This window comes from Dermochelys coriacea, chromosome 22, assembly GCF_009764565.3.
Source record: "Dermochelys coriacea isolate rDerCor1 chromosome 22, rDerCor1.pri.v4, whole genome shotgun sequence".
NCBI classification, from domain to species: domain Eukaryota; kingdom Metazoa; phylum Chordata; order Testudines; family Dermochelyidae; genus Dermochelys; species Dermochelys coriacea.
Genome location: NC_050089.1, coordinates 6,062,811 through 6,082,778, shown reverse-complemented (window position 1 = coordinate 6,082,778; position 19,968 = coordinate 6,062,811). Strand labels below are relative to the sequence as shown.

The 19,968-nt window shown below is 41.7% G+C and overlaps 1 pseudogene; it reads right to left on the bottom strand.

Annotated features, from left to right (window-relative positions):
- Window positions 1-1,016: 1,016 nt before the first annotated feature.
- LOC119846578 lies at window positions 1,017-10,248 on the bottom strand (annotated as a pseudogene).
- Between the last annotated feature and the right edge of the window lie 9,720 nt (window positions 10,249-19,968).

The following is a 19,968-nucleotide window of genomic DNA, read 5'->3' as shown; positions in this document are numbered from 1 at the left end:
ATAAATGAATATTTAATACACCAGTCTTGTACTCTTTGTAGGTAAATTCCACTGAATTAAGCTCCCTGTGGTCTGAATCACACACATGCCCCTCCATGAGTACAAATGGTCTTGGAAAGAAGGTGAGCATATCTGTGCTTTTAGAGTGAAATTCACCCTTTCACAGAGGGCCTGCACAAGGCCTATGCACCGTGTAAACTCTCAAAATGGGACTTAAGTGGGGCATAGGCCTTCTACTATTATTTATATTAAAGTAACACCTACAGGCCCCAACTGAGATTGGGGCTCCATTGTGCTAGGTGCTGAACATACATCTAAGGACAGAATCCCTGCCCCAAAGAGCTGTAAGATAGATAAATGGTGGGAGAAAGGAAGTATCCACATTTATAGCTGGGGAATAGAGAGGCATAGAGAGACTTGCCCAAAGGCATGTAGGAAGGCAAAGTCAGGAACTGAACCCACAACTTCTGAGTTCCAAACTAGTATTTCATCTACAAGGTCCCTTTCTGCCTATTTATTGTTTAAGGGTATCCGGACATCCATAGAGTGTGTGTGAAAATATTTGCAAATTCTGAGCATTTTAATGAATTTTATATAATGAATATGAATAATCACATGAATAATCACATGTCGGAAAAACTCATACTGAAAAGTGGATTATTTGCTATTCACTTATATGTCTTCTGATTAAAAGTTTCAGTCTTCAATTCAGAGAGCAGAAGCAATAGCCAATAACTTAGATACCCGCCCCAGACACATACAATAGCAAACAGTTACTTTCAGAAACCATGCATGTCCCCAGAAATCAGGAAGGATCCATTTGTAAATGATTTGGGAAAGGAGAGGGCATTCAAACATACTTACAATTTGCAGGAACACCTGTACATTGTCTTTTTACTTGAAAAATATCTTGCACTTAAAGATCTTTATGGAAAAAAAAAAGTTACTTGGATTTGTTGTCCTTACTTTTCATCTGATCCATCGGGAAGGACAGTGTAGGAGCAGGTGTCTAACTTCTATATCTCGATTCCATTCTCTGTGCTTCTAGAGCTTCTCGTGCATCTCTTAAGGCAGCTGTAACAAACCAATGTTGACCAGGTGCAATTAAAAAACAAAACGTGGATGCACACCACAAAGCATGAAATTCACTTCCCTTCATAGGGCTGGCACAACGAACGGCGAGTCCTACTTTAGACTTCTTTCAAAGGGTAAAGTGGGTTTAGAATGGCGTATACGTTTTGCACTGACCCTCTTGCAGGGGGTTGAATTTCACCCACCATGGATAAATTCACCAAGGATTTACTTAGAGGCTCAAAATTCCCTTCTGTATTTAAAGTAATTTTTGGACTCTCATCACATTTGTCTAGGTAAATGTAATGTAATATGATACGTGGGGCTCTTTGCTGGTATTTCCCCCATACGTCCTGAAATGACCATAGTCCAAAAGCTGTTGACTTGTCGGTTAACTGCTTCAGCTCACAATTCCTCGCCAGAGATTTTTTTTTTCAGTGCAGCTGAGGCCAACCCTCCCAATATTCCATATAATCACACATATAAGACTGTAGCTGGGATGCATTGAAGTATTGGCCATGATGAAAAGGGTTAAGCAATTCAATGGTATTCTCTGCTTATTATAAAGCATGTTTTCCTCATTGCCTTGTGTGATTGGCCTCAGAATTTCTATAAAAGCAGCAAACACTCAAAGCAAAACATAAGCCCCTCAGTGTATCATGGAATTGAAACCGCTCAGTACCGATTGTGTGTCAGTAACACAAGCCTTGGCTACTTACTGTATAATACATGAAATATTCTACCATCCTTGCCCAGCACCACCACCTACCAGTAAATGATAGTGTAGTTACAGACAGTGAAGAGTAGAGCCACTGCATAGTGCCAGAAGAAGCACCTGGTGATAAACATGATGTTATCATGGTCAGTCTAGTCCCAGCCTGGCCCTCCCCATGGTGGGTACAACACAAACCCAATCTGGTTAGAATAAAATGATATATTATCTTTCATATATAGAAGCCCATATCAGCCCACCCAATGCCTATCATCCTTCCACCTCTTCCTCCTCCCTTTACAATTGAAGGTGGATGGATATTGCAGAAAGGCATTTTCACAAATATGCTATCAAGCTTTTAAATTAATTTCCTTCAACCGTGCCCTTCCCTTTCCATAAATGTTCTGTGATCAAGATTTTACTGGCATGCATGTACAAAACCACATGCATGAGTGTTTCAGCAAAACAGAATTTAAAATTTGCATGGGCAAGTGTTTGTGTCGGGTGTGTTTGTGTCAGAGATTGAACCACCTCACATCAGTGGCTACTTTTGAACACTTAAGCTTAAGTGTCAGCTCTGCACCAGAATGTGGCATCACTGATGGTCCCATTCCAACTGCCCAAGGCACAACAACTACACAAATGGCTTTTCAGTTCCATTGGGGGCGGGGGGAAGGAAAAATAATTTACAGTGTTTCATTGCCCTCCACTTCAGTTAAAAAGGAAGGGAGAGGAATAAAAACATGAGCTGAGGAAAGGGATTTAGAAGAAAAAGGAATTAAATTGATATATTAAACCTGTTTTTTGAGAAAGCTGCTGTTACTCCATTGTCATTTCTGCCATGGCTTCACCAGTTACTGCTTCCAGTTAATAACAACAACAACAACAACAACAACAGAAAAAACTATACAGATATCCCAAATGTTATCTGACTATCTCAAAGCACTTGCGGTTTTACAGTTCAGGGGTCTTCCCAGGACCTGAAGTACATTTATAATTAGTCATAGCTTTTATCTAGATAGCTATGTGACTTGTACAGTGCTTGAGTCCTTAAAATAAGAAGTGTCACAACAAAGTGCTGGAACAAAAGTATTGGAAGTACACCATTCTGGCTCCCCAAAAGAGAGTGTTACCACAGTGTTCCAGCGACAACTTGAGCGCTGGGCCCATATCACTATAGCATCTGAGTGCCTGGTGAAAATTATATGCTATGAGACATTCATGATATTCCCCAGGACAATAACATCGTGATCAGACAATGTGATCACAGAATTAACCTTTTTATGATAGCTAATTACCACACAAATGCTTATTTGACTGCCCATTCATGCAATACAGCAACATACAGATAAGCATGAGCATTCTCAGCTGGAACAGCACTTACTCAGTAATTCAAATACCATACGTGATTATTGCTTTCTGTTAAACCTGAAGGTAAATATATGAGAAATCTGCTATGACCTAGAGAAGGAAGAATTACTACAGTCATGCAATTTAAGTAAATCTGATAATGCTCCCTGAAATTTATACCGTGAATGGAGGGAAGGGATAGCAACCTCCGACAGCTTGATATAGACATAAGCCAAAAGTACTTGGTCTGGACAACTGACCTGCCAGAACCAGGATCCCTGGGTGAGGACCATGCTAACATTGAAGAGCTCCAGGATGGGGTGATCTCCTCTGAACACTTCCAGCAGACAGCAGATGGCAGCGCTAAATATACTGATGAACAGTAGAAAGTGGATGCGTTGATCCAGCGCAGAGCATTGCAGGACATGAAAGTAGAAGAGACAACCTGCCAAAATTCAAACTATGTAATTCTGGTTCATTGTTCCTCTTCTAGCCAATCAGCCACCATGGGCCCCTGGAACTTGGTCTGCAATTAATGAAGTATACTTGTCATAATTCTGTGATCTGTGGATTTGGAACTCTTCATGGACAGGACTACTTTACATATCTGTAGAGCATATTCAAGTTAGATAGGTCTGATTAATGTAGTTACACCAGAGGGGTGCTCTTCTGAGATTTTCTCCTTGATTTCTGGGGGTGGGAGGGGAAGAAAGAGAACTACCGCCTCCCTACAATATCAACAAAAGAGCCCATATAGTTGGACCTGTTCTGCACTATGTAACAGCTGCTCTATTTCAGCCCAGAGGCGGATTTTTTTCACTGTTGGGTGAAGTGATTCTTGTAACTATAATGGGTCAAAAATTCTGAAGTCTTTATATCAACAAAACTCCATTTTCCTTGACCCCGATAAGAACTCAGTAAAAACTGAGGAAGGACTTCATGATTTGGCACGAAGTGTTGGAAGTTGTGTGACTTTTGGAGTGGGTGAAATAATTTTCTAAACAATGAATCATTTAGTTACACTGAATAAAATTTACCAACTTAAATGGAGTCATTCCAGGGAGGATCACTGTGTCTGTTCCAGTTCTAGGAAAGGCAATTCCAATCTGTAATGACTATTTTAAAACTAGACAGATTATTGTGGTTTTGAGTGGAAGAAGATCCATGGTGTTTCATCCCATTAATGCATGGATGTAGTTTTTACTCAATTTTCATCAGGGAAGAGGAATTTGTTCCCCCTACTCTTCCCCCAACCTTCAGCCCACATCTAGGAGGAGGAAGGGAGGCAGAATGGAATCTGAGGCTGCTTTATCCATCCCTCATCACTGGATGGCTAGGCAGAGGGGAGGCCACTGAAGTTGAAACTTGCTGCCCCTAGGACCACTCTATTCCCTCCTACTGGGCAGGCAGGAGGCTGCTTTCTGGTGCTGCATCAGCTGTTCACCTCCCAGCCCTAGCTCTGAGCAGAGGCATCCCAGCCAGCTTGGGGGGGGTGGGCGCTGAGCTAGCTGCAGCAACCCCTTCCTCCTTCATGAAGTAGGGTGTGGTATGGGAGAGGTGAGTACGTCCCTGAAAAATCATGAGATTTTTTTTTAAATCACTATTTTTAAGACAAAGTAATAAACTTGAGATTCTTTTTACTTGTCTTCTGAGCCTTTAGGATTCACTCCCTTCATGTTTTCAAAAACTTTTTTCTGAAAGCACAAGAGGTAGAAACTTAATTAATTAGTTAATTAGTAGCAGTAGTTAAATGAAAGCTGGGAGTCTCTTGCAATAGCATGATGCCAACTCCTGGAGCTTTAAGAAGAAAAGAGGAGACATTTGATCAAATCACAAGAATGTTGGCCAGGCTGGAGTTGCTGGGCGTGGGGCAAAGAGGCTCAGGAAGATTTGGGGAGGAGATGTGACTGGGGCGGGGGAGAGGGGGAAAAGAGAGCTTGGCATTGGGGAGGATGAGGTGTGGGGCAAGAGGGACTGGAAATCTGGAAGGCAGAGTGAGGGAGGGGATGTTTGGGGAAAGCACTATTCAGAGCCAGAGGAGGAGTCACTAGGGACTTTGTCATTGTGATATATTTCAAGTGGGAGGTGCTCAAATACTGCTGTGAGAGCTGATTGTACAACATGCCAAGAGAGATCACCACACTGCCAACGGCTTCTGTGGAACTTTGGGGGACTGTGATTCCAGTGCTTAAAGAGATCTGAAAATAGTATGTGTGGGGGGGTCTATCATAAACTGGGAGCAGCTACTTTGGTAAGACAGTACTTAAAAGGTAAAAGTGAGCCCCTCAGGGAATGTCTACAGTGCAGCTGGGAGCAAACCTCCTAACCCAGGGAGACAGACTCCTATTAGCTTGAGAGCCCGAGCTCCAGCTTGCGCTGGCAACATCCACGCTGTTCTAGTCAGTGCCCTAGCTCAAGCCCCACTAGCACAATGTGTGTACCCAGGCAGGGAGGCTCGCTTCCTGCTGCAGTGTAGACATACCTCAGTGACCCCGGTCATTTTAATTTATTGGGAGGGGGGTGTCAGAGACTCCCTGCCACCCACCCACCCAAAGTACCATGGGTCTCCCCACCCATAACTTTGATGACAAAATGTCTCCACTGGGTTAGTGCCATTCCAGATAGATCTGGCAGGGCTGGAGCGTCAGGCTTCAGGGAACACCACACTTGGCAAGGTTTGCATCCTCCTCCTCCTCACCTCACTCCTAAGGTTATAAACGGGAGCAGAGGTTAACTTAGTTCTACCAACAGATCTCCTTTAGAGGTAACCCATCCCTCTGCTACTATGGGTATGTCTACAAGGGAGATGTAGGTGTAATTTCCAGCTCAGATAGACATTCCCATGTTTTTAACATCTGAGTGAGCTGGCACACTAAAAATAGCAGTGTCGCTGTGACTCCATGGGCAGTGGGACTGCTTAGCGGTCTGATTATAGTCCTGTCTGAGACCCTAGGTATGCACTCAGGGCAGCAAGCCCATCCTGCTGCCTATGAAGCCATGGCTACACTGCTATTTTTAGGATGCTTGCTTGATCAGAGCTAGCATGGATATGTCTACCCAAGCTGAAAATTACACCTTCAACTCCAGTGGAGACACACACTGAGTACTTTACTAACTGCCACCTTGCAAAGTGATGGATCAGTACAGCATTCCACCTCGAGGAACCTCCAGCTAGCAATCAAATCATCTGGACCAAGAAACTGACCTAAGTGTTTACCCTTCTTGAGAATACATAGCGTGCAGGAGGAATGGCAAAAGGTCTCAAGGAAGCAGTGATCGGAGTATTTTGCATACTTACATTAAGTGGTATGGTTAGAGTAAACAGAGCAATTGGAAAAGGGACATGATGATATAAAAATATCATGGACAGCAAAAGTTATGTGAACTGAAGTCTGTGCTTGCATATTGTACAGGTTATATCAGACACAATGCTTACTCTTAGTTAGATGGTTAGTTAATGTGCAAAGGAATAAATATGCTAGAGTATAAGGACATAGTTGGAGACTCTCAGGAGAAATCCACCATGACCTGCCTATGCCTCAGGAAAAAGTAATTGATCAATGCCTCTTTCTGTGTGTCTGCCATTCATTGCTTTTATCATAATTGGGGGGAAAAATTCAAGCCAGCAGCCAGCGCCTTATTTGAGAGAGTGCACAGATGTTGTGGAATTGGCCAAGACAGTGCATCCTGCACTCGGGCAAAGAATGATGACAGAGAATAACAGCTAGTAGTTATGGCAGATCTAAGCTGAAATGAAGGTAAAATGCAAAGGGGGAAGCATTACCTACGCATTAGAAGGTTGACACCGAAGAAGATCAGACAAGTGCTAATGATGGCAGATTTGGGCATTAATGTAGTAGACAAAGCATATTATCTGAATCTGTTTCATTGACCCAAACTTCAAGAGTACACATCAGGGTCTTTCTTCTCATGTTTCTGGAACCACACCCAGGGCTGGGGAAATCCCTTGCTGAATCCAAGAGGCAGTAAGGGCATATACTATGTTACAGGAAGAGAATCTTCACTCTGTTGGAAAAATATCACAGATGCTGCTTTGACCTAAAGTTACCAAACCTGAAAGTCCAGCCCTCCTACAGAGCAGCTATTAGTGAAATATGATCTCTTCCATAAACTGAGTAAACTCACATTTTTAAGGTAGGATTCTTCTAGAACCCCTTGCCGGGCTAGCAGGATTCCCTCATTGTACAGAGCTGGAAGAACAATTTGATAACACAGGTCTGCTGACCAAAGAACCATACCTAATCCACTGGCCCACAGTGGTTTTGACGCAAGAATTTTTACACCCCCTACTCTTCGTCTCCTTCCTCTGTAAAATAGAGATAATGGTATTTTCCATAGGCATTATCTAAAAATATGCAAGATTTTAGCTGCCCATGCTCCTACTTGCCTTCCCTTGTGCTCACCCTGAAGATGAGTATCTTAAGGAAACACTTCAATTAAATAGGATGTTGCCCCTAAATAATTATGGTATAATTATTACCTTAAGGTAGGAACCTGAGAGGCTTTTGCCTATGCCCCTGACAACACATGGGCAATCACAGTGTGCTAGGAGGAAGATACTACAAGCATGCCTATATGGTATCTGAGAGACAAGGTGGATGAGGTAATATATTTTATTGGACCAACTTCTATTGGTGGGTGAGACAAGCTTTCAAGCTTACACAGAGCTTCAGCTGAGTGATATCTGCAAACTTACCATTACCACAGACCCCCCTCCATCCCCCCACAAAGAATTAGTCAGACACTCAGTGAACTGGATTTGAAGATCCCCTTCTATTGACTTGTTTCCTCATCACTGTGACAGGTATTTGATAGCCCTGCTATCGTGCAAACAGCTCAGCCTTTTATCGGTGTTGTTACTAACCTTCAATAAACACCGCCATGGAGACCATGAAGCGATCCAGCCCCCGGGGTATCCAGAACTGGAAATAGGTTTGCACATCCATTATGCCGGAGATCCCGAAGAATAGGTACATGGTTGTGTGCTGCCAGGTGGTTAGCATCACCCATTTGTGGGCCTCCTTATCGTAGAGATGTCGGTAAGGACCACTGGTTACAAACATCTCACGGAGCATTCCTTAACAACAGAGGCAAACAATGAGTTGGGCCTTCTTCCAAGTGGAGGCATGTTGGAAGGGAGAACGTTTTCAAGGTTAGAGTGACTTTAACAATGCATTGAGAAATCTATTTAGTATCATCAGTCAGTGTTTGCAGGGCTGCCCAGGGGAGGGGGAGGAGCAAAGGGAGCACTTTTTGCCTCAGGACCCCCATTTAAGAGGCCCCCAAACTGCAATGCCATGCATCAGATCATAATGCCTACAGCAAGGAGAAGGCCCTAGTCCCACAGGACAGGAACTGCCACTGTGAGGTCAGTGCAGGCAGACTCGCTTTCCAACCCTGCCCCCACCTCTCCTCAGTGGTCATTTTTTGGAAGGGTAGGAGGCTTCAGTTTCAGATTTTGCCCTGGTCCTTCTTCCTCCCCCCAAAACCCCTCTGTTGTTTTATTGTTTGAGCTGATGCTTCTGAATGTGAAGGACAAATAGCAGTGGCAAAAGCCAGGCATACTGCAGCCAGATGCTGTGTAAGCTTCCTTCCTACCCCAGCTCTACCTACACCCTGCCATCTCAAACTGCAGCAAAATCCTACAATTCCAGTCTTGGGGTTTCCACAAATAGGGGTGAGAATGTATCCTAGTTATAATTTGCTACTCCAGCCATGAGACTTTTCAAAAGGCCCAGAAAGGATGGTCATGCATCTATGGAATTGGATTGGGGGAAAAAAGAGAATTTGTACAGAGTCTAGCACACTATGGCTCTGATCCATGACTAGGGCCTCTAGGCACTGCCATAACCCAAATGAATAATAGATACGAATTCAATTCCTGGCACTGCCACAGACTTCCTATGTAACCTTGGGCAAGTCACTCAACCTCTCTAAGCCTCAATTGCCCTGTCTGTATAAAGGGAAACTACTTCAAATTGATGCTGTGAGGGTATATCCATCCAAATAAATCCCGATATTATCGTGATGGGTGAGATATACATCTGCTAGATAGACAGACTGCCAGTTGTGCCAGGTTTTTTTATATGCTCAACAACAGCTCACTATAGACTGGAATGAGACCAAACTTGTTTGAACACGACTCAGGATTCTAGAAGTGACAGATTTCAAGCTAAACCATTTCTAAGCCACCCAGTCTCCTACCTGTACACCCCACTCACTCTGTTTTGTTTTGGATCATGCCCCTGTTCATTGGGTATTAAAGAGTACTGATTTCTGGCTACTTCACAGTTGACTAACTCCCCTGCCCCTTCTTCAGCCCCACATAATCCTGCCATTTTCCTGCCCCACACAAGGGAGAAGGAAACAAGTTAAATTAAGAATACTCCTGTCTGGGTTGGCGAGGATGTGCTATGGTTTTATTGTGGGGATGACAAACTATATCACTGGAATTACAGCCTCAGAAATTAAAGTATTTATATTCAGTGGTCACACAAAGATCAAGGGCACAGCAGGACTCAAACCTTGCATGATGTAGAAATTTTAGGACACGTGCATTCCCTAAAAATGTTACTTCTCTGGACACAACCTCCCGTGCAGGGGAAAAGGGGGAAACCACAGAGAAGAATCTTGCTAAAATCACTCATGCGCCAGCAACAGCCCGGTCCGAGTCCAAGCATGTGTGCGTCTGCAGGATTTATAAAATAACTGACTCTTGTCAGCAATTATTGTTGGATTTGTGAGCAGGTGCTGTACGTGTGTTGGTGGACTGTGATAAACAGGTCAGATCAGATCAGATGATACTGTGGTTTCTTCTGGCTTTAAATTGTATGACACATGGATTCTTTTGAATTATTCATTGGGAGCGAGGTAATCCCAGAAGCTGAAAGCGAGAAGATAATTGTCCTTACCCAGCAGAGCACAGTAAGCTTTGGCCATCCCTTCTAGGAGCTCCAGTCTCTGGAAGGGCAGGTTTGTGCAGACAGAGGGCTTCATCTTCTGAGTGAGGTATTTCGCGGGCATTTCACAGCCCACCAGAGCCCAAAGAGCAGGAAGAAAGTTCCTGGAAGGGCGTGTCCTTGGAAAGTTCCCATCACAGAGACAACTCACAGGGCACCTGGATCTGTGAGGCAAACAACTTATGTACGAACCCTAGAAGCATGAAGTGACTATTTATATTTGGGTTTTATACTGCTGCCCTTTGCCATAGTTGTCTGAGCTCCTAATGGTAAAATGTTTTATGAGGCATCTTGTTAAAACAATGGCAGCCCCTCACTCCTCTTCCACCATTTTACCAGGGTTAAATGATTCACATCCTCCCATCCTTAAAAAAATCTCTATGTAATCTATCAAAAGTCATCAGTCAGACTGCCCAAAAATTAGGAGATTATCTTAAAAATCATGAGATTTTTTTTTTAAAAGAAGTGATAAATTGGGGTTATTTTTATTTGCCTTTTGGTATCTGAATCCTTTAGGCTGCATTCAGTTCACATTTTCATGCTTTTTTCTGCAACCATAAGGACTAGAAACTTATTTTGTTTTTGTTTTTTAAATGAAAGCTGAGATTCTTCCATAGTCACATACTTCCAAGAGCTGGAACCTTAAGAAAAACATGAAATATCACAAGATTCATGATAAAATTGCAAGAGATAGCAAGACTACATTCATAAACCCACCACACTCTTGTTCTTTAACTGGTACATGTGATCATGGCTTGACTTTTAAAAAAATATACCAATCCAAGACAGTAGGCACAGATGAACTTTAGTTAAAAATAATTAAATTCAAATGTAGCCAGGGTCCATAATTAAAGCCTTCCCAAAGCCAACAAAACAGGAAAGCAGAAAGACAAGAGTATTGTAACCAATAAATACCTTTGATCAAAACTAGGAATGGGTGAACTTGTTCCATCTAATTTCACACACACCTTGAATGGCATGAGTTCAAGAGGTCAGCTCCATCTCAAATCCACTCTAGAAGCGAAGGGATGAGTTAAGAGAGAAAGATACTGTGAAGGAGAAGGTGGGAAAAGAGCAGATTGCGGACCACATTAAAGAAATGCAAACAACAAATGCATGAGAAAAGAGAGCAAATGGGGAGAAAGACAAAATCCTAACGGAAACGATACATTATCTAAAAAGCACCTACTTGTGGCAACTGATGGGGGGAAGATCCGCTTTTCCACACAGCCCAAGTTTTCCTTCAGATAGAAAGGCATGAAAAATTGAATCAGCTTTGGAATAAAGGTGGGATTTTCCCATTTGTTTTTTTAATAGTAGAAGGTCGGGGGAAGGAAAGGTTTGTGAACTCAAACTAGCTTTACAAGCCTAAAATAACATCCTGAGTTGGGAACAAACACGGACTGAAATTCCCTAGGGGAGTGGGGGTGGGATTTAATCATTGGGTTCACTGCGCCTAATTACCACCACTTCATGCCGACTTACCTAGAGGTCTCTTTTTCTCCAGATCCTTTCCTGGCAAGAAATAATCCTGACGACAGCACAAACCCTGATTCTTCTGAGATGTCTCCAGTCTCCTTAAAGAAAGCATACGTCTCCTTGCTTTTGTGAGTGCTTCTAGGCTGATAGCCCTAGCCCTTTAAATAGACACGGACATTCCCCTTTCTAGTTGGAGGATAATGGCGGGGAAATTTCTCCTGTGCCAGGTGCTCACTTCCTAGCCTAGCTCTTGCAGCGATCAAGGTGACTCCGTGTCTGTAACAATCTGGATTTGAGCAACAGCAGCAGAGGCACTTGCAGGTGAGGCTGTGAAAGAACACGGCAAAAAAGACTCCATACCGCACCCAACCTCACCCACACCACTCAACCCACCCAGGTGTTGGTATCTGTTGCTTGGGGCTCATTTTACTAACCTCTTTCCCAGTTTAAAAAAAAATGTAGTCGTCTGCTCCCAGTTTCTCAGAGGCCTCCAACTGCTCTTCCACACTGGCCTAAACCATACCAAAGAGTAGGACTATTTATTACAACATTTTCCCAAGTGTGGGGTGTCTCCCCCTGGGGGTGGGACATAAAGGAATACCCGGGGCGGGGTGGGGTACAGAAGATGTATAAAGTGTTATGCCCAAACCTTTAACACCATAAGGTGTAGGGAGAGAGAGGTGCAATTCATTTCATTTTTCCAATGGCACTCAGGTTTCACGCGTTGGGAAATGCTGCTTTGTGGTAATGTTTTTTTTTTTTTAGCTTCCAGATAAACGTAAACGTGGTGCTGCAAAGAAAGTTAACGAGCATGATGCATGAGAAACAACAATAGAGGGTCTGCAGTATCCAGGAATGTAGCAGTTTAATATAAACAAAACAACCAATCACTTTAACAGAGAAATGATAACAATGAGAGAATCACACCAGAGGTAGGCCTGGTTCTGGAAAGACCAAACAATTAAAGAATCAAGACAAAGCCAGAAACACATGTTCACTGGACATGGGCACAGCAATGACAATGGAATTTGCCAAACTCAGGAAGTTCTGATTGTTACACTTCATGGTGAAGAGGTAGGTTAGGTAAAAACATAAAATACTCTTGCTAGAAGGTTACAACGTAACATGACTTTATTTCTTAGAATTCAGAACAACTCACAAGAACCCAAAACAGAGAGAGAGAGAGAGGGAGAGAGACCTCCCAACAGTCTTGGGTTTCATGGCACAGACCTACTTTGACCCCCAAGACCCTCCGTCCTAGTTGAAGCAGAACATTTCCTGCATACAGGGCTGCCTGGTGGGGAAGAGCAGTTTGTCTCAGACCATCCCTTTAGAGAGGGCCCCCAAAATAAGTGGCATTGCAACCTGATGCATGGGGTCTCAGTGCCACTCATGTTTGGCCTGGCCTCCATTCTGTCTATGGAGGGACAGCTTGGACAAATCTGAGTGGTGATCACAATCCCCATGTGCTAGGTTGCAATGCCAATCAAATTTGGTCAGTCCATCCCTCCATCTCTATCTACGGAGGGGTGGATGTTCCAAGCCCGAGTGGTACTGCATCTCACTTTAGCCTCTTGAAACAATGAGAGGTATGGAGAAAGCAGGCTGCTCCTTAAAACAGAGAGGCATAACCCACCTCACCTTACTCTAAGATGGCTGGCTGCAAACTGTTGGTCTCTGATTTCATGCTTCTCTAAAGAGCCCTCTGTCTTCAAGCAAGACCAGGAAAATGCTTGAGAATATAAAATGAAAGATCACAATTTTAACATGGTTTTCAATACCCCATATTGATGTATCTTGATTTTTAGTAAGGTTTTTGACACAGTTTCACATGACATTCTTATAAGCAAACTAAGGAAATGTTGTTTAGATGAAATTACTAGAAGGTAGGTGCACAACTGGTTGAAAGACCGTGTTATCAATGGTTCGCTGTCAAACTGGGAAGGCGTATCTAGTGGGGTCTCACAGGGGACTATCCTGGGTCTGGTACTATTCAATATTTTCATTAGTGGACTTGGATAATGGAGTGGAGAGAATTTTTATAAAATTTGTGGATGACACCATGCTGGGAGGTGTTGCAAGCATTTTTGAGGATAGGATCAGAATTCAAAATGATCTTGGCAAACTGGAAAATTGATCTGAAATCAACAAGATGAAATTCAATAAAGACAACCGCAAAGTACTTCCCTTAGAAGGAAAAAATCAAACGCACAACTACAAAATGGAGAATAACTGGCAAGGTGGTAGTATTGCTGAAAAGAATCTGAAGGTTATAGTGGGTCACAAATTGAATACGAGTCAATAATGTGATGCAATTGCAAAAAAGGCTAAAATTCTGAGGTGTGTTAACAGGAGTGTCGTATGTATAACATTGGTGGTAATTGTCCTGCTCTACTTAGCATTTATAAGACCTCAGCTCGAGTACTATGTGCAGTTCGGGGTACCACCTTTCAGAAAACATGTGAACAAATTGGAGAGCATCCAGAGGAAAGTAACAAAAAAGATAAAAGGTTTAGAAAACCTGACCTATGAGGAAAGGTTAAAAAAAAATCTGGGCATGTTTAATCTTGAGAAAAAAAGACTGAAAGGGGAACCTGATAACAGTCTTCAAATATGTTAAGGGCAGTTATAAAGAGGACTGTGATCAATTGTTCTCCAAGTCCACTGCAGGTAGGACAAAATGTGATGTGCTTAGTCTGTAGCAAGGGAGATTTAAGTTAAATATTAGGAAAAACTTTTAAACTATAAGGATAGTTAAGTTCTAGAATAGGATTCCAAGGGAGGTTGTTAAGAACAGGTCAAACAAACACCTGTCAGGAATAGTCTAGGCTTGCTTGGTGTTCCATGAGCACACGATGTTTATCTTGATGACTTCTTGAGGTCTTTTCCAGCCCTACATTTCTATGATTCTATGAAGATCTTATCAAAATTCTTTTTTATAGGACAGTGGGTGCAGGTAATAATTAGCTATTGAGGTTCCAAACAGCTTGTGTAGACATCTTGAAAGTATTAAGTATTTACTGGAAATACCAGTCCATGTGTCTGTTCTCTGGTCAGCTTTCTAAGCCATTTCTATTGCCTCCATCATTTTAACATCTAGACACTGACTGCTGAATGGTAGTTTAGCTAAGTAGATGGGGTCTATCTTGTGTGAGTCCCTCCCTCATGCACACATCTGCAATAAGCTTTTCATAATGCAAGTGACTTTCCAAAGCCACAGAGGAGTTACTATCAGATAATTGGATCTCTCCTGTGACAAACTCTTGATAGAGAGCAACTTGTCAAGTGCAAGCCTTTGGAGAGTTGAACAATCTTCCTGCTCTGTAGGTAGCTGCAGCAACACAAACTCACCAGCACAGACAATCAGCCTGGTCACCAACCTACATCTTTCCTCAACACAATCCAACCATAGGATGAAGAAACCTATAGAGGAGACACTAGCGAGACAGCTAGTTGAAAACCACTGCACCCAGCAAACAGCCAACCCACACAGAGCTAAAACAGAAAAGCCCCAAGCCTTCACAACCTCATATCATTCAGTGCAAGGCCAGTAGTCAACAAATCCCTCAGGGCCCAAGACTTTCACCTAATTTGGCCTGCATGACAGAAATTTCATACACCACCGAAAAATCCAGTGGCTGTCTAGCTATTCTATTCCCCTCTGGGCTGTAATACAGGAAAGGTTCTACCAATACAAAGTTGAGTGCATCCACTTAACTTGTGAGACCAGGGACTAATCAAGCAAGGGCAACCAGCTGATCTTTAGCCCCCCCCAGACACTAAAGGTTGCCCTAAAGAGCTGATCAAGATGCTACCTGTCAGGATGATGACGTTTACAAGATTTGTTGACCTACTTCAGCACCAACACAGATGATGCTTCAGATGGAACACTGCAACATTTCCTATCCAATCTCTCTGCCCGAGTTTCTCACAAGTAATCTCTTGCCCTCTGCATACAATTGGACATATCCTACTGGGTGTGGATTTTAAATACCAAAACTACTCACATGCACTGGTCAGTCCACTTTCTATTGCAGGCAGGGTCAGAACGTGCCCCCATCACACAGGACCTAGCACAATGGGGCCCTGGTGCATGACTGAGGCTCCTAGATGCTACTAGCATAGAAATATTGTAATTATTAAACTGCATTTTAAGACCTAGCATCATAGATTTACCTTCTAAAGTAATGTATAATGGCATTAATTGTAAGCCAACCAAATTTTAGATACAATGAAAAAATAGGTATAATATATGAAAATTATTTAATCAGTATAAATACAATTTATCTTTTATTAGTAAAAATCAATGTTCAAAGGAACCATATAATCAATAAAATATCATGTAAATACTTTGCTTTGGTACTAGGGTGACCAGACAGCAAATGTTAAAAAAATCGGGACAGGGTGGGAGGTAATAGGAGCCTATATAAGAAAAAGACCCCAAAATTGGGACTGCCCCTATAAAATTGGGACATCTGGTCACCCTACTTCGTACCCAAATATTTTATTTGTTTATAATGGCAGATAATAGTGGTAAATTCATGCATTTTGAAATAATATTCTATTTCACATATTCTGAAAGTATATTTAGAATAAAATTATTTGCTCAAGCTCTGATGAACCTGAAGTTTAACGAGAATGCATTCACCTAGGAATAGAGTGCAGTAGACAAGAATTAAATGTAACTGTTGGAGGAGCTTTTAAGTCAAAAAGTTATACTGTTATTTTGATTAGCTCTGATTTTAGACTGCCACATCTCTGCTGATATTTTGTAAAATCCTGCAGAGACCCGCCAGGTTCATATTAACATATCTGGGTAACGTTTTCATATCTAATGTTAGTTCAAAACAGCTTGTAAGAGGGACTATTAAAGGCAGCCCTTTTTCACGTCCGTTCATACTAAATAAATAAATAACATAAATAAAGCCAACTAACCAACCAAATAAGGCTATAAAATTTATAGCCAATTTTGTCATATTTCCTGGACTTTCCTAGAAACATTCAGTATCTCATTATGACTCACAGTTAGCCATTTAGACATGATTGGCATAGGTTTATCATTTTCCCGCTTTTTTCAGCCAGATCTGACAGACTCTGTGGGGGCAGCTGAAGGCCCAATTTAAGCACTTCAGGGAGGAATTTCTGAAGCAAACAAATAATATTTTCCCTTTCAGCGGTGCCTGATATGAGATCTATTTTCTAGGTCATTCTGCTTCTCTTCATATTTGTCCATTGTTTTTCAGGGAGATAAATTTCACCCCTAAACTCATTAGTTTACACAGCAGTTTGTTATTCATTTTCTATATAAGCCAGATGAGATTGAATACTGAAGGCCTCTCTAGAAAGGACAAAAATAATCTTTGAAATCTTCTCCAATCTCTCTGTCAGATATTTTCAGTGCTGCTATGTCTTGAGTTAGACTCTGCAGGTCAGTGAGCCAGACTGGATCATTTGTTGTCCCTTTTAAACTCACGAATCTCTATTTAATTACCGATATTTTATCCAGTCAGTTAAGATTTAGCTTTTATGAGAGAAACTTTTTGTCAATTTGTCCAAAAGATTGTAATTTAGAATAAACTTGTGGGTGAGGAGTAAGGACATCCAACATCAGGCAGCCATCTTGCCAGGTACCATAAAACATACTCCCACCTTTGTGCAATAATTTTTATTATGAAACACACAAGGTTACGTTGTGAAACCATCCATAAGTTACACTCATCACATTTCCCTCTCTACATCCCTATTAGTGACAAAAGAGATAGACCCAGATATTCATCTGAAGAATGTTCCTCAGACCCCATTTATTGCACAATTATAACCTCTCAGGGCACACACTTACAACACAATTTTTAATTTATTGCGTAGATGTGACCTTGACCACATTCTTTACCCAGGCTTGAATGGATCCAACTTTAGCTCTGCTAATAAAACAGATAAAGTTCCCATCAAAATGACAAGTTGGAAACACTTTCTAGATGGGTCACTGGACAACTGTATTTTAATCAGATATTGACTCAGCTGCAGATGTAGTGTTGACATGTCATTTGGGGATGTAGTCCACATTATGTTGGACACAACCACTTCGTGACTTGCCTGCTGTACGTGTAAACTAACCTTTGCATTTCTACCTGAACAATGTACTGAAGCACATTATACCAGTGATTCTCATCTGGGGATGTGCAAAGGTTTTCCAAGGGGTACATCAACTCATCTAGATATTTGCCTAGTTTTACAAAAGGCTACATAAAAATCACTAGCGAAGTCAGTACACAAACTAAAATTTCCTACAATGACTTGTTTATATTGCTCTATATACTGAATTGTAAGTACAATATTTATATTCCAATTGATTTCATAATTATATGGTAAAAATGAGGAAGTCAGCAATTTTTCATTAATAATGTGCTGTATCACTTCTGTATTTTTATGTCTGACTTTGTAAGCAAGAAGATTTTAAGTGAAGCAAAACTTCAATAATTCATAGAAGTTACTTAAAGTACTCTGGCTGCATCCAATGAAACATTTAGGGATGTGACCAACTTTAAGGCCATAAATATTCCATTGATTTGGATCAGATTACTCTCACATGCTTAATGTTGAGCATATGCTTAAATGTTTTACTGGGCGGAGCCAGTGAGCTCAGCACCTTGCAGTACTGAGACTCAAAAGAGGGGCTTAAATTCATGCTGAATATTTGCCAAAATTTTCACACATAGATGCTTAAAGTTAGACACTGAATTGCATATTTAGGCACCCAAGTGGCCTAATATGTCAAGATGCAGGAAGAGGTGCTACAGGTGTATCTGAAAGCCCCCAAATCAGCTACCCCTTAAACAGCAACACCAATAACAGGAGTAGAGAAAGGCAAAAAAAAATTCAGTGCATACTAAATTTGCCAAAGAATGCATTTTTCTGGGCACCAAAATTATCTGTGAATTTAGGTCAAATTTGGCAAATAGTTTTGGTTAGAAAAAAAAAATCTGGAAAAAGGATCTCCAGTTTTTAAATAAACCATTTTGTCATTTTTTTTAAAAAATGACTTTAAAATGAAATAGCAATTTGAATTCACATTCAAAACATTTCATTTGACCAAACAATTTATTTGTTTGTTTTTGTTTTCTCCATTTGGCAAGAAAAACTAAAAACCTTCACTTTCAGTTAGAAACTAAACAGTATTTTTTTTCCGCTCAGCAACTGAATCAAAAAAAAAATCAATTTTTCACTCAGCTATGGTCGGAAATAAGGAGAAGATTTTCAAGGACAGAAAATGCATTGGTATTTCTATTGAAAAAGAGATGGGAAAAGAAGCTGAGGTGCTTAAGGACATCAGAACTACCTTGAAGCAGTAAATGTAGGCCAGAAGGATCTGAAATAGGGATGGGAGGATCTTCTGAGACAGGCTTGAGCAATGACTAAATACAGAGAGCAAGGCTAAGAGGAGGGAACTGTTTCTTGACCATAACATTAAAATCAGTGGTTTCTGTATGTAGAACTGCCGAGGTGCAAATTTGCCCATCTCTGTTCAAGGTTAACAGGACTTTTTGTACAATTTGTAAATAACTGGATGACCTAGAGAAGACAACAACTGGAATGTATGCTTTTGGCAGCAGTAAATCAATGCTATTCCCTGCTCTTCTTGCAACTTTTGTATCTTCTGGCTTGCTTTTTCAGATTGCCCTCAGACTTTCAATAAGCAGCTACCAGTCAAATAATGTCCAAGTCTACATAGTTTGTTGCTTTGCATCAAGCGAAGATACGGAACTCAGCTAACCGCTCTCGCTGTACCGTCTAAGGGAATTTAGAGAGCTTTGTACCTATTGTGGCTCACGGTCACAAACCCTGGCTAGTTTCTGTAATATACGCACATCCAACAATTCTTCCCTGGCCTAGTCTCACCACATACCAGTAAACAATGGCGTAGTTTCTGGCAACAAGGAGGAGAGCACCCGCATAGTGCCAGCTGAAGCACATGGTGATGAACATGATGTCTCCCTGGTCAGTACGGTCCCAGGCTGGCCCTCCCCACGTTGGGTACAGCAGAAACCCAATCTGGTTAGAATGAAGTGATACATTATCTTCCAGAGAAGGAAGCAAGTCAACTTAGCTAATGGCTCACGTGCTGAGCAAGACCCTGGGGCTTTGCATCACTTTGCCCAGTTGTGGTGGGTGGAGAGGCATGCCTTCAGGGAAGAGGAGTAAAACATACACAGCTTGCATTGTAATTTCACTCTTTTCGGTGATATGACTTCAAGCGGCTTGTGCCATGCATGGTAGGCAGGTCAACAGCTCTTTGTGTTGAAAGCTGCAGAAAGATCTTGTAGTAGGAACATGCAGATACTGCCTATATCCATAGCCACAAGGAGGGTTGCATGCCTC